The sequence below is a fragment of the Ranitomeya variabilis genome, chromosome 8 (assembly GCF_051348905.1).
Source record: "Ranitomeya variabilis isolate aRanVar5 chromosome 8, aRanVar5.hap1, whole genome shotgun sequence".
In the NCBI taxonomy this organism is placed as follows: Eukaryota; Metazoa; Chordata; class Amphibia; order Anura; family Dendrobatidae; genus Ranitomeya; species Ranitomeya variabilis.
The window spans coordinates 38,192,551-38,204,816 of NC_135239.1; positions in this window are offsets into that span (position 1 = coordinate 38,192,551).

A 12,266-nucleotide genomic window follows, 5' to 3' on the forward strand; every position below is an offset into this window, starting at 1 on the left:
CAAGATGGCATCTTTGGTCTCATGTGCACTGTGTCTTCCTGCTATAAAACTCCACCCCAGCCTTCAGTCTGTGCTAGAGTATTCTGCCTTGCATCCAGCTCCTGACTCTGGTGACTCCCTGGCTATATACCTGCTCCTGTGAACCTGTGTAGTGATCCTGCTACTCTGCTCTGAGTTCCTGCTGCATACCCAGTTTCCAGTAATCCTCCTTCATCTGCTGCTCATGTTTACTTCCATCTGCATTTGCTGGACATGTAAGCTGTTGCTGCTCTGCTTAAACCTGAGATTATCAGCCAGGCCTTCCTGGTTGAGATAAGACATTGCTTGAACTGCCTTATAAGCATATCTATCTGTGTTTGGACTAAAACAAGGACTTGTTCGTGTCAAGTATCTTCAATAACTGTGCTTCATAGACTTTCTGCATGATTGCATTTTCCTCTGAAGTTCCCTATAGACTGCTAAGCTACGTTTAATATTTACACCAAGTGTTGTGGACTTGAGTTTCTCTCTGAACCTGTTTGAATCACCGTGTGATAATATAGACTTTGCCACTTATAAAACTGTGTCCTGTAGTTGTCTTGTTCCATGCAAAGAGTCTCCTGAGTTATCCCCTATAATTATTACACAACCTCAGTCTTCTGGCTACCGGATCCGCGCTCTACAGGGAGGTAGCCTAATCTCAGCTGTGCTCCCCTGGTGTCACTCTCCTGCGCTTCGCTCTCCTGCATGCTCTCTACAATGTATTCTTCTTTCTATGCTCTCTTTCTCCAAGAGTTGCAGCAACCTTGTGGCTGCAGGCTCCTCCAGTCTTTCTGACTGCTCTCTTCTCTTCTTGCCAGGAGCTGCAGACTCACACGTCTGCTCAGCTACACTCCTTTCTTACCAGCTCCGCCTAAGCTTAAGTTCCTTGACCAGCTCCTCTCTGGCAATCTCTGACTGCACTCAGTTCCTGTTTCTGGCAGACTGTTCCAGTCTGCTGTCTGGCACTCACTGACTTTCCCTCCAGACCAGAATGGATGTATAGGGAAGTTCCCCTTAAACCGGGTTTAGAGCTCCCCCTTCTGGCCTGGAGTGTGAGCATGTTATATGTTAGTGGTTACCTGATAGAAGAGATCTTCGCTCGCTTCCAAGCGTGACATCACTCTCCCCGTGAGGAAAGCAATGTCACTGTAACAACCAAGACACTGGGGTGTTACAGATGTTAAAAACGCTTTGCATACGGATTTCATACAGATGCTAAGTGAGAAAAAAATCGTACATTCACATGACATACGGGATGACATACACATGATACTCAACTTTTTGGGATGAACATAGGGGAAATTTTTTATACTCAGATGTGAGCGAATCCTCAAGTTTTTACTTTATGCACCTCTAGTGATTTTGAAAAGATTGATCAGGAACCCCGTTTTTTTTCTTGGCGGGCTTTCTAAAGGTAGGACCTCACCCATCACACATTTATGGTATATCTGGTGGATATGCTGTAAACATCTAAATTGGGAAAACCCCTGGCAGACTCTTCGAGACATTACTCATGCTGTATTAGGAATTATGCAATTCATTTCCCCTTTCATTGTGCACCAAAGTACATTTTACATAATGCAGACTATATGTGTCATAGCGTTTAAGTCATGTCAGATTGATTAGAGTGGGTTTTGCCTGATTTGTTGCAAAGCTCAGCCTGTTTTAGATAAGTTTGGAATGTCTCATGGCCCGCTGTGTGTGTTATTCTTAGGAACTCCTGTTTGTTCAACTGCTAGTTCACAGGGGGATTGTAGTTTCCAGTGTACCTACTAGCTGGCAAAATCCCAATATGATGTTTACACAAAAAACTCTAGCGAACTTCATAGAAGGAACAGCTTTGAGGTTGGAATTCTTCACATTGTCATATTGTGTGAAGACAGAGTTTCTGACTTCAAATAAAGGATACAGGATGGAAAGGAAATTGTTAATGTAATGTAATTTTCATCCAGTTAATGTGTAGGTTAATCTTTGGTGACCTATATAAATATTTTATGGGATTCCTTAAATCGTAAAACCTTTAAATAGAACTATTATGGGAATCACCAGCTTTGGCAGCAAGAGGTTTCGGATAATTGTAATTACTACTAAGTATTTAAACAGCAAAAGAGTTGAGAGAAGCTGAGCAGGTGCCCAAGGGTTTTAGGATTTTACCACCACACCTTGATGTTGATTTTTTTACCTTGCCCACCTATCCTTAGCTTTCCATTCATAACATCCCATTTCACTTTTGCACAGCAGGCCAGGTTTATAATATTAAAAAAGAATTGCAACCATGGAAGCCAATCACAGTACAGTGTTAATTTTTTAGCAGAGATGTTTGAAAAATAAAAGCTGAGCTATGCTTGGTTTCAATGGGTACAGTTATGATAAATCTGCCCCATTATTTCATTTGTATATCATTATATAAATATATTGTGATGTAGCATATGTTGCTAGAGAAAGACTAATATTATGCCTCCTTACCTATTAATATTGCCCCTCGAATGTCACATTTAAACAAATAGTCCTCCTTCAGTGCTCCCTTTAAAATAAATAATGCCCCTTAATACAAATAATGCTCCTGAGTTCCCCCTTAAAATAATTAATTTCCCCTGTGTGCCCCTTAAAATAAATAATGGCCACTTTACAAAGTTTTAATCCCCGTTTAACCCCTTCACCCCCGGAGCTTTTTCCGTTTTTTCATTTTCGTTTTTCGCTCCCCTCCTTCCCAGAGCCATAACTTTTTTATTTCTCCGTCAATTTGGCCATGTGAGAACTTATTTTTTGCGGGACGAGTTGTACTTTTGAATGACATCATTGGTTTTACCATGTCGTGTACTAGAAAACAGGAAAAAAATTCCAAGTGCAGTGAAATTGCAAAAAAAGTGCAATCCCACACTTGTTTTTTGCTTGGCTATTTTGCTAGGCTCACTAAATGCTAAAACTGACCTGCCATTATGATTCTCCAGGTCAGTACGAGTTCATAGACACCTAACATGACTAGGTTATTTTTCACCTAGGTGGTGAAAAAAAATTCCAAACTTTGCAAAAAAAAAAAAAAAAAATTGCGCCATATTCCGATACTCGTAGCGTCTCCATTTTTCGTGATCTGGGGTCGGTTGACGGCTTATTTTTTGCGTGCCGAGCTGGCGTTTTTAATGATAGCATTTTGGTGCAGATACGTTCTTTTGATCGCCCGTTATTGCATTTTAATGCAATATCGCGGCAACCAAAAAAACGTAATTCTGGCGTTTCGATTTTTTTTCTCATTACGCCATTTAGCGATCAGGTTAACGCTTTTTTTTTATCGATAGATCGGGCGATTCTGAACGCGGCGATACCAAATATGTGTAGGTTTGATTTTTTTTTAATTGATTTATTTTGATTGGGGCGAAAGGGGGTGATTTAAACTTTTATATTTTTTTTATTTTTTTCACTTTTTTTTTTACTTTTTTTTTCCACTTTTGCCATGCTTCTATAGCCTCCATGGGAGGCTAGAAGCTGGCACAGCACGATCGGCTCTGCTATGTAGCAGCGATCATAAGATCGCTGCTACACAGCAGAATTGCAGGTGTGCTGTGAGCGCCGACCACAGGGTGGCGCTCACAGCTACCGAGGATCAGTAACCATAGAGGTCTCAAGGACCTCTATCGTTACCTTCCTGACACATCGCCGACCCCCGATCATGTGACGGGGGTCGGCGATGACGTCACATCCGGCCGCCCGGCCGGATGCGGTAGTTAAATGCCGCTGTCTGCGTTTGACAGCGGCATTTAACTAGTTAATGGGCGCGGGCGGATCGCGATTCCGCTCGCGCTCATTGCGTGCACATGTCAGCTGTACAAAACAGCTGACATGTCGCGGCTTTAAGGTGGGCTCGCCGCCGGAACCCACCTTAAAGCGGGGGTTCTGCCAGCTGACGTACTATTCCGTCAGCTGGCAGAAAGGGGTTAATAAACGCTTAAAAATTAATAATGTCACTATTGTGCCATCTCCCATAAAAAAAATTAAAGAGGAAGAATCAATACCTTCGAAATGTGGTGCTGGAGAAGGATGCTATTGTTAATCCCGCCAGGGTCGTGGCCGTACTTGGTACCGGGCCCCGTGCTCTATGCGCCACTGTGTCTTCATTTGTTAGGGTGGACAGGTGATGTGTAGTCCAGCTGTCCTGCCAGTTTTTGCTGCAAGTCTTGGAGTCCCTGATAACCTCAGACTTCTGGCTACCGGTGTCTGCGCTCTGAAGGGAAGTAGCTCAGTCGCAGCTATTCTCCCCAGTTCTTTACCCTCCTTTGCTTCATTTCTCCTACATGCTCTCTACAATCCATTTGTCTCTCTCTGTTTCCCCTTTCCAGGAGCCGCAGCACCCTCGTGACTGCACGGCCCCTTCAGTCCTTCCGACTCTCACTGTCTGTCTGCTCTCTTCTCTGTCTCTCTGACAGACTGACCAACATTCCCTCCAGACCAGAATATATATATATATATATATATATATATATATATATATATATACATAGGAGCCACACACAAGCTGGATCAGAGCTCCCCCTTCTGGCCTGGAGTGTGAACATGTTGCATGTTTGTGTGTACCTAATAAAGAAGATCCTCCTTCGCTTGTAAGCATATCATCACTCTCCCCGTGAGGAAAGCAATGCCACTGTGACAACCAGGAACCTGGGATGTCACACCATCAATACCATGGATGGAAAGAAGAACAAGCAAATCAAGCCAGATATGTAACTTGCAGCAATGATAACCAAGCTACAACTTGCCTACTTTGCACACATCATACAAAGAGAGCAGTCAGGAACAAGGTGAACAGGAAGACAAGAAACCCTATGATTTGATACTATGAAGATTATGGCGGAGAAGACATTGGTGGAGCGATCTAGGCTTGCACAAGATCAATCTTTCTACAGATCGCTCATCCATCAAGTTGCTATGGCTCAAGATCACGCCGAGACTATTAAAACAACAAAAAAGAAACTTATTCAAGTGACCAAGACCTCTCTTTCTCCTGCCCATGGAATGGGCTGGCTCAGATGGCATAATGCAGGGACATCATTGTGCTGCTTGTGCGCTGACATCTTGTAGGTCGCAAGCATACAGTAGCCTGCAGCCTAAGGGACAGATAGGTGTGGGGCATGGAGCCTATGGTGTCCATACAATTCATAGTGGCAATCACCGGGAGATCCTGAGCACCCAGCTAGAAGGCATGTTGACAATTCTAGATTTTTTGGGCTAGCTAAGCCACTTCTTCAGGGATGCAAATTTTCAAAAGATCAAAAAAAAGTACTTCCCTTTGAAAATTTGAACTTCTAAGAATTTTGCCTACCAGGCAAATGCCCCTAGCTCCTCTATGTTATGCCATTAAATGGGACTGGAGATAGGCAGAGTCGATGGCTTGGGGCACCATTGAGGATTGAGTGCAATTGATGGATGTAATTAAAAAAGCTATTTTTCAAAGAGTGTTAATCGCAATAACAATCATCATACACCAGCAAGTTTGCTCTCATTTAACAGTACCCGACCCATTACTGAAAATTAAAAACCTAGCACCTGGTACGTTACTGAAGTACTGATGTAAACCAAGCCATATTTATATTTGATTATTGTAGTGTTAGGCTGTGTACATATTCCATTTTTCTGTGCAATTTTTGGCTACAGTTACATGTCCATATGTCAAGGTCTGTGATGCAAGTGTGACACCCCTGGAGTCCGGGTACCACAGTGGTATTGCCTGCCTCTGAGGGAGGGTGATGCCATGCCTGGAAGCGAGGAGGATCCCTTTAACAGGTAACATGTGCACACAACACCATTCTGATGGTCCAGGCCAGAAGGGAGAGCTCTAAACCCGGCTTCAGGGCAGCTTCCCTATATATTCTGGCTGGAGAAGGAGTTAGTGTGAGTCTGTAGAGAGTGTGAGGGGAGAAGGAGCAATGGAGAAGTGAGGAGCCGGAGGGGAGCAGCGACTGAGCTCCCTCCAAGCTGAAGCACAGGAACCGGACACAGGGAGTCAGAGGCTGTGTGGGACTGTATGCCCCACAGCAGAAACTGGAGGGCAGGAGATTTCAAGTTTCATGTCCACAACTACACCCGAAGGCATAGCAGCATATAGAGCCCCGAGTCGCCACAAGTAGGGACAGCTGTAAAAAGGCTCGCGTTGCCTGCTATACGGGTACTGTCCTACTTATAGGACAGACAGAGAGAGGACCTTGTGTGAAGCATCAGGCAGCAAGGGACGCACACTTCAGCGCAGTAAGGAAGGCTTCCAACCCCACCTGGCTAAGGGGACTCCAAATCACTTCCAGGCTGCCCGGATCCCAAGATAACCTGTAGACTGTGTCTTGGACCGTGAATGCATAAGTAAAAGGTAAAGAGACTGCAAAACCTGTGTCTTGCAATTCCTTTCTGCACCCTAACACCCATCATCCTTTATCAACCACACCGGGAGCCCTGGAGACTAAGCTTCACCTGTGGGAAGCCATTCCAACTCTGCTGCAATTCCATCAGCCCCAGCGGACCCCCTTCTAAGCAGTGCCGGTCATCCATGACCAAATACTATAGGTGGCATCACGAACATTTTCCATTTTTCACAAAACATCCCCTTTAAAGACTTTACCTTTAACTTGGACGCCCAGGACCACAGACCGGGTCACTGCCACTGTGAATACCTCTTTAATGATCACCGGACCCGGCCCGAGTACCCCAAGGCCCTAGCGGGAGCTCCAACTTGGTGTCACGAACAGAAAACGTACCCCAGCATCACCGGGTGCTGTGTGCCATAGACTTTGCTACACTAAGTGATAACCGCCATTGCTGTGCTGCGTGGCGAACAAGGAACAGAGGAGATTTGTCTTCATGGGCGGAGCCAGGGGAAAGAGTGCAAAAGGAACCTGTGCTCCGTTCTCTGTGGTGTGCGGATGAAGAGCAGGAGGCCCCGGCTTTGAGAACTGGAAGGAGCACCGTCCAGATCGCTGGTTGAGCACCCACTCACACCGGTAATGGAACACGGGGCCTGGCTAAGGTTAACTAGGGGGGAGAAGGAACATGTCCAACCCGGGTGGAGATGCAGTGCCGACGGCAGCCGCAGCCGCAGCCCCCATAGCGCTGCAAGATTCAGTGGCAGATGTAGTCGCAGCCCCCATAGTACAGCAGAGTCCGGCAGCAGATGCAGCCGCAGCCTCCAGAGTGCAGCAAGATCTGGCACCGTCACCACAGTTCCCATAATGCCGCTATTGATGCCGTACCTACCAGGGGCAGCCTGGTTACTGCAATACTCAGGGGAGTCGCACACCCTGAGAGATTTCAAGGAGAGACTATGTAGCTTGTTCAAAGTATACCCCCTATCTGAAGAGCAAAAAGTCAACATCCTCATTGGTCAGTTAACTGGTGCATCCCAGAGGGAAGTAAAGTCCTGGCAGGACACTGATAAAGGGACTGTCAAACAAATCTTGGCCGGGCTGAAGGACACCTTTGACACCCGCACTGCTGCAGGCCTATGTCTCCAGATCCAGGTGCTGACCAAAAGTGTGGCTGCACTAACCAAAACTGTGCAGTCTATGCAAGAGTCCCCAAAGGAGAAGATCCAGCTGGCCTACAGTCCGGGAGGATGTAGGCCGGAGGACCTACCCTAGAAAAAGAACAGAGAAGGACACCCCGGTGTGGGATATCACAACCTGCTACATAGACTTGTTTAAAATGTTATGTTTTGCACCTTCTACGTGTTTGCACTTTTTGTATGACACCCCAGGAAGCCAGTTTTCACAGTGGTATTGCTTTCCTCACGGGGAGGGTGATGCCATGCCTGGAAGCGACAAGGATCCCTTTAACAGTTAACATGACTCCAGGCCAGAAGGGGGATCTCTAGACCCGGTTTGAGGGTAGCTTCCCTATATATTCTGGCTGAAGGAGGAGTTAATGGCCAGTCTGTGAGGAGAGCCGGAGCTGAGCAGACATGCAGCTCTGCTGCTCCTAACAGAAGAGTCAGACAGTCTGTAGGAGACAGTGAGGGGAGAAGGAGCAAAGGAGGAAAGAGAAACTGGGAGTGGAGCTGCGAGGGAGCTCACCCCCAAGATCAAGCGCAGAATCTGGAGGCTGGAAGTCCGAGGTTGTGGGGGTAACTGTATGCACTTCACCATCTATCATCTTTACCAACTGCACTGGGAGCCCTGGGGACCAAGTTCTACCTGTGGGTAACTATACCACCTCTGCCGCAATACCATCATTCCCAGAGGACCCCTTTAAGCAGCGTCAGCCATCCCTGGCCGAGTACCACAGGTGGCATCACAAACACTACTACATTAGACTTTATTCCCATCTTCATTAACCCCTTTTTCTGGATGCCCAGGGCCACGGACTAGGTCACTGCCGCCGTGACCACCTCTTTAAGAACCGGCCTGGTACCGAGTACCCCACGGTCCTAGCGGGCACTCCATTTTTCTGTGCAATTCTTGGCAGTGTGGAGTCAGGTTGAGAGTCCAGTTCAGAGTTGAGTCAAGTGTGTGAGTGGAGTTCAATGGAATTGCTAGATAGTGACAGCGTTCTACAGGTTCCAAGAAAGCTGATGCAGCAAAGGTGAAAGGGTCTTGTCAATGAAAGTCTCCAGACAGTATGAGGACACATCATAAGCTTTGTGAGGATGCCGGAGTAGTCTTGGCCTAAAGCCTGGAAATGGGAATTGAGTGCCATATCTCTGTCTCCCCTGTGAGGAAGATGTCAGCCGTGTCACAACAAAAGGGAAGGATGATGAGCCTCAGGGAAGATGTTTTGCCAGATAGAAGGTCCCTGGTACCAACAGGAGCTATTGAGGCTGGGGCAGGTCGGGTAGAACAGAGTTAAAGACTGATAGTTTACTGGACAAAGGGAACATCATCCGGAGGAGATTCTGTTTCACTCGGTGTGTCACAACTGCATGCATTCAAATTGCACAGGGAAGTCGAACCCGTTGAACCAGACCTAAGGTCTACTGTCATATCTGCACATCACACTAAACTCTCTTTCCTGTTTAGGAGAGGGGTTTCAGGGCAAAGAGAACTCAGTTCCAGCTCACAGCAACTGGCATTGTAACCCCTTCAAGTGGCTTTGTGAGCATGATCAAGCCCTGGAAAACAAAGGAACAAAGAAAAAAGAAGAAACAAGAAAACGGAAAATGGAGTACCTTAAAGGCGAACAAAATGGTGGATAGCGACTTGAGCTCCGAAATTGCGGTTGGCAGCACGATTCCCATAATAGCGCATAGCAACTTGAGTCTCAAGATGACGAATACTGATGGTCCTAGAAGGGAAGATTCTGTCCATTGTAGGAGTTGTCAGCAAGCATCTGATGGAGCGAAAGCACTGTGTCCGTCCCACCAAAGAGATGACCTCCAAGAGGTATTCCAGATCCAAAAAAAGGTGGAGCAGCTCAGAAGGAGGCACGATCTAGGAAGACAGATGGCATACCCGATAAGAGACGATGAGAGGCGAGGGAGTGCCTAGAGACAGAATCACAGGGAGTGACAGCAGTGAAGTCATCGGCTTCATTGGTACCACCACCGGAACGGCAGAGCCTATCCATCGGGAAGCACACTTGAAGTGACTTGCAGGCGCCATTTTGCTTACAGCAACAGTGTAGAGAAGACACGAGTCTAAACTTGACAAGTCTCATAAAGAAAGCACCCCATAGCACATCAAATTCAAATCTGATTGATTCCTGTATAGGAGAAGGGTTTCAGGGCAAAGAGAACTCAGTTCTGGCCCGCAGTAACCGGCCCTGCCCCCCCTTTCCCTTCAGCCTCACCGGCACTTATCAGGCTATTAAGGTCAGACCGGGAGACACGTGCCCTGTCTGTGCATGACACGTTGACCAGGCTCTGCCAGTAGATAAGAGGTGTCTAAAGACAGAATACAGGAATAGTTTTATTGAAACAATGCATATCGGAGTTGATGCAACTCAAAAGAAAGAAAAATTGAAAAATAAAATATTATTTATTATATATCTTTCAATTTTTCTTTCCCATGTAGTGTCATGTAATATATTTCTTTTTTTATTTTGCTAGGACGTGTATTAACAAGTATGCTCTAGTTTAAAGTTAATTACTTTTAGAGATGTCTAATTTTTAGGTGTGCATATAGTTAATTTTTCCTTCATATTTGTAATTCTGGTTTGTAACATTACTACTGACCCTTATGAACATCATGTTTAAATGTACCAGATGAAGGAGTTGAACCAACTCCAAATCCCGCATCTTTTCATCTCTGTTATTCCTAAGACTCGAAAACCGTTGTTGGTGCTGTAGTTGTCCATTGTGGATCCACCTATTTTAATTGTGTTATGCCTGCCATGCACACTCTAAGGCCGGCGTCACACTGGCGTATTGCATCCGATGCGAAAGCATCGGATGCGATATGCTAATGACACTCGGCTCCTGCTCGCAGCAGAGCAGGAGCCGAGTGTCATGCTTCTGTGCTCCGATTCTCTCGCACAGGGAGGATCGGAGCACAGCTGCGGAGGAGGCGGAGAAATGAATTTCTCCATCTCCTCCATTGCTGGGATCCGCTTATAACGCACAGCACTCAGATGATATCCAAGTGATGTGCGCTGTCTCACTCGCACCCATAGGTTTATATGGATGCGAGTGAGCCCAGAGTTTTCCTCGGTCCGAGACAATCGCAGCATGCTGCGATTGTCTCGGACCGAAGAAAACAGCCGACAAAAAGTCGGCTGCTGGGAGCTACCCCATATGTTAACATTGGTCCGAGTGCAATGCGATTTTTTATCGCATTGCACTCGGCCGTTTAAAACGTCAGTGTGACGCCGGCCTAACTAGGTGAACAGTGCAGGATCTTTCACCGAACCAAATATCCAAGTTTATTGATCCACACATGAAGAGTTTTTCTCTCTTTATACTTCGTACTTGGATCGCCACACACAGATGTGTGATTCCTTTTGTCTTGGCAGCAGACAAGCAAGATAAGTTGCATCAGTTCTACAAATGGAAGTAAAGGGTCCCATTGACTACTATTGGATCTGCCAAGGTTCTTGAAAAAAATTTTGCATTTCCGTTCACAAAATCAGACACCAAACGGACCCCATAATAATCTATGGACCCCTCTGCTTCCATTTGCAGAATGGATAAAATGGGCCACTGATTCCATTTGTCTGTTCCTAAAATGAAACATCTGAGTGTACATGTGAACAGAGCCTGAGCAAATGGAACGATTGACATTACATCTAAAAGAATATCTGCCCCGCTATCACCACTTTACCTCACATAGCTCCAGTTTTTAGAAACATTTCTAAACCGGTGTGCAAATATTATGTATAGTGCCCATATTTACTAGGATAGAAGTACACGGCAAAATTTGGGAACTCAGATCCATAACTTCTCCCACACAAATGTTTTGTTTTGTGTAATAAGTGTATACATTTGTTTTTAATGAGGACAGATACACACGAGGACGACTCTCCAAGTGGAGTTATTTATATTCTTGGCAATGGAAAGTTCAACGCGACTCATTACAAGAGAGTACTATGAGGAGCATGAATCAACAGCGTCAGGCCGGTTTCACACGTCAGTGTCTCCGGTACGTGTGGTGACAGTTTTCTCACGTACCGGAGACACTGACTCACATAGACACATTAAAATCAATGTGTCTCTGCACATGTCAGCGTGTTTTCACGGACCTGTGTCAGTTTGAAAAACACGGAGACATGTCAGTGTTCGTGGGAGCGCATGTATCACACGGACCCATTAAAGTCAATGGGTCCATGTAAAACACGTACCGCACACGGATGCTGTCCGTGTGCAGTCCGTGTGCCGTGCAGGAGACAGCGCTACAGTAAGCGCTGTCCCCCCAGCGTGGTGCTGAAGCCGCCATTCATTTCTTCTCTCCAGCAGCATTCGCTGGAGAGAAGGAATGAAAAATCATTGTTTTTTTATTTTTTTTTGTTTTTAAAATAAAGATCCTTGTCACCACCCCCCTCCCACCCCCTGTGCGCCCGCCCGCTGGAAATAAAATACTCACCCAGCTCTCTCGATGCTTCCTCTCAGCGCCACAGCTTCTTCCTGTATGAGCGGTCACGTGGAACCGCTCATTACAGTGATGAATATGCGGCTCCAACCCTATGGGAGGTGGAGCCGCATATTCATCACTGTAATGAGCGGCACCACGTGACCGCTCATACAGGACAAGCTGCGGCGCTGAGAGGAAGCATCGAGGGAGCCGGGTGAGTATTTTATTTCCAGCGGGTGGGTGCACAGGGAGTGGGAGGGGGGTGGTGAC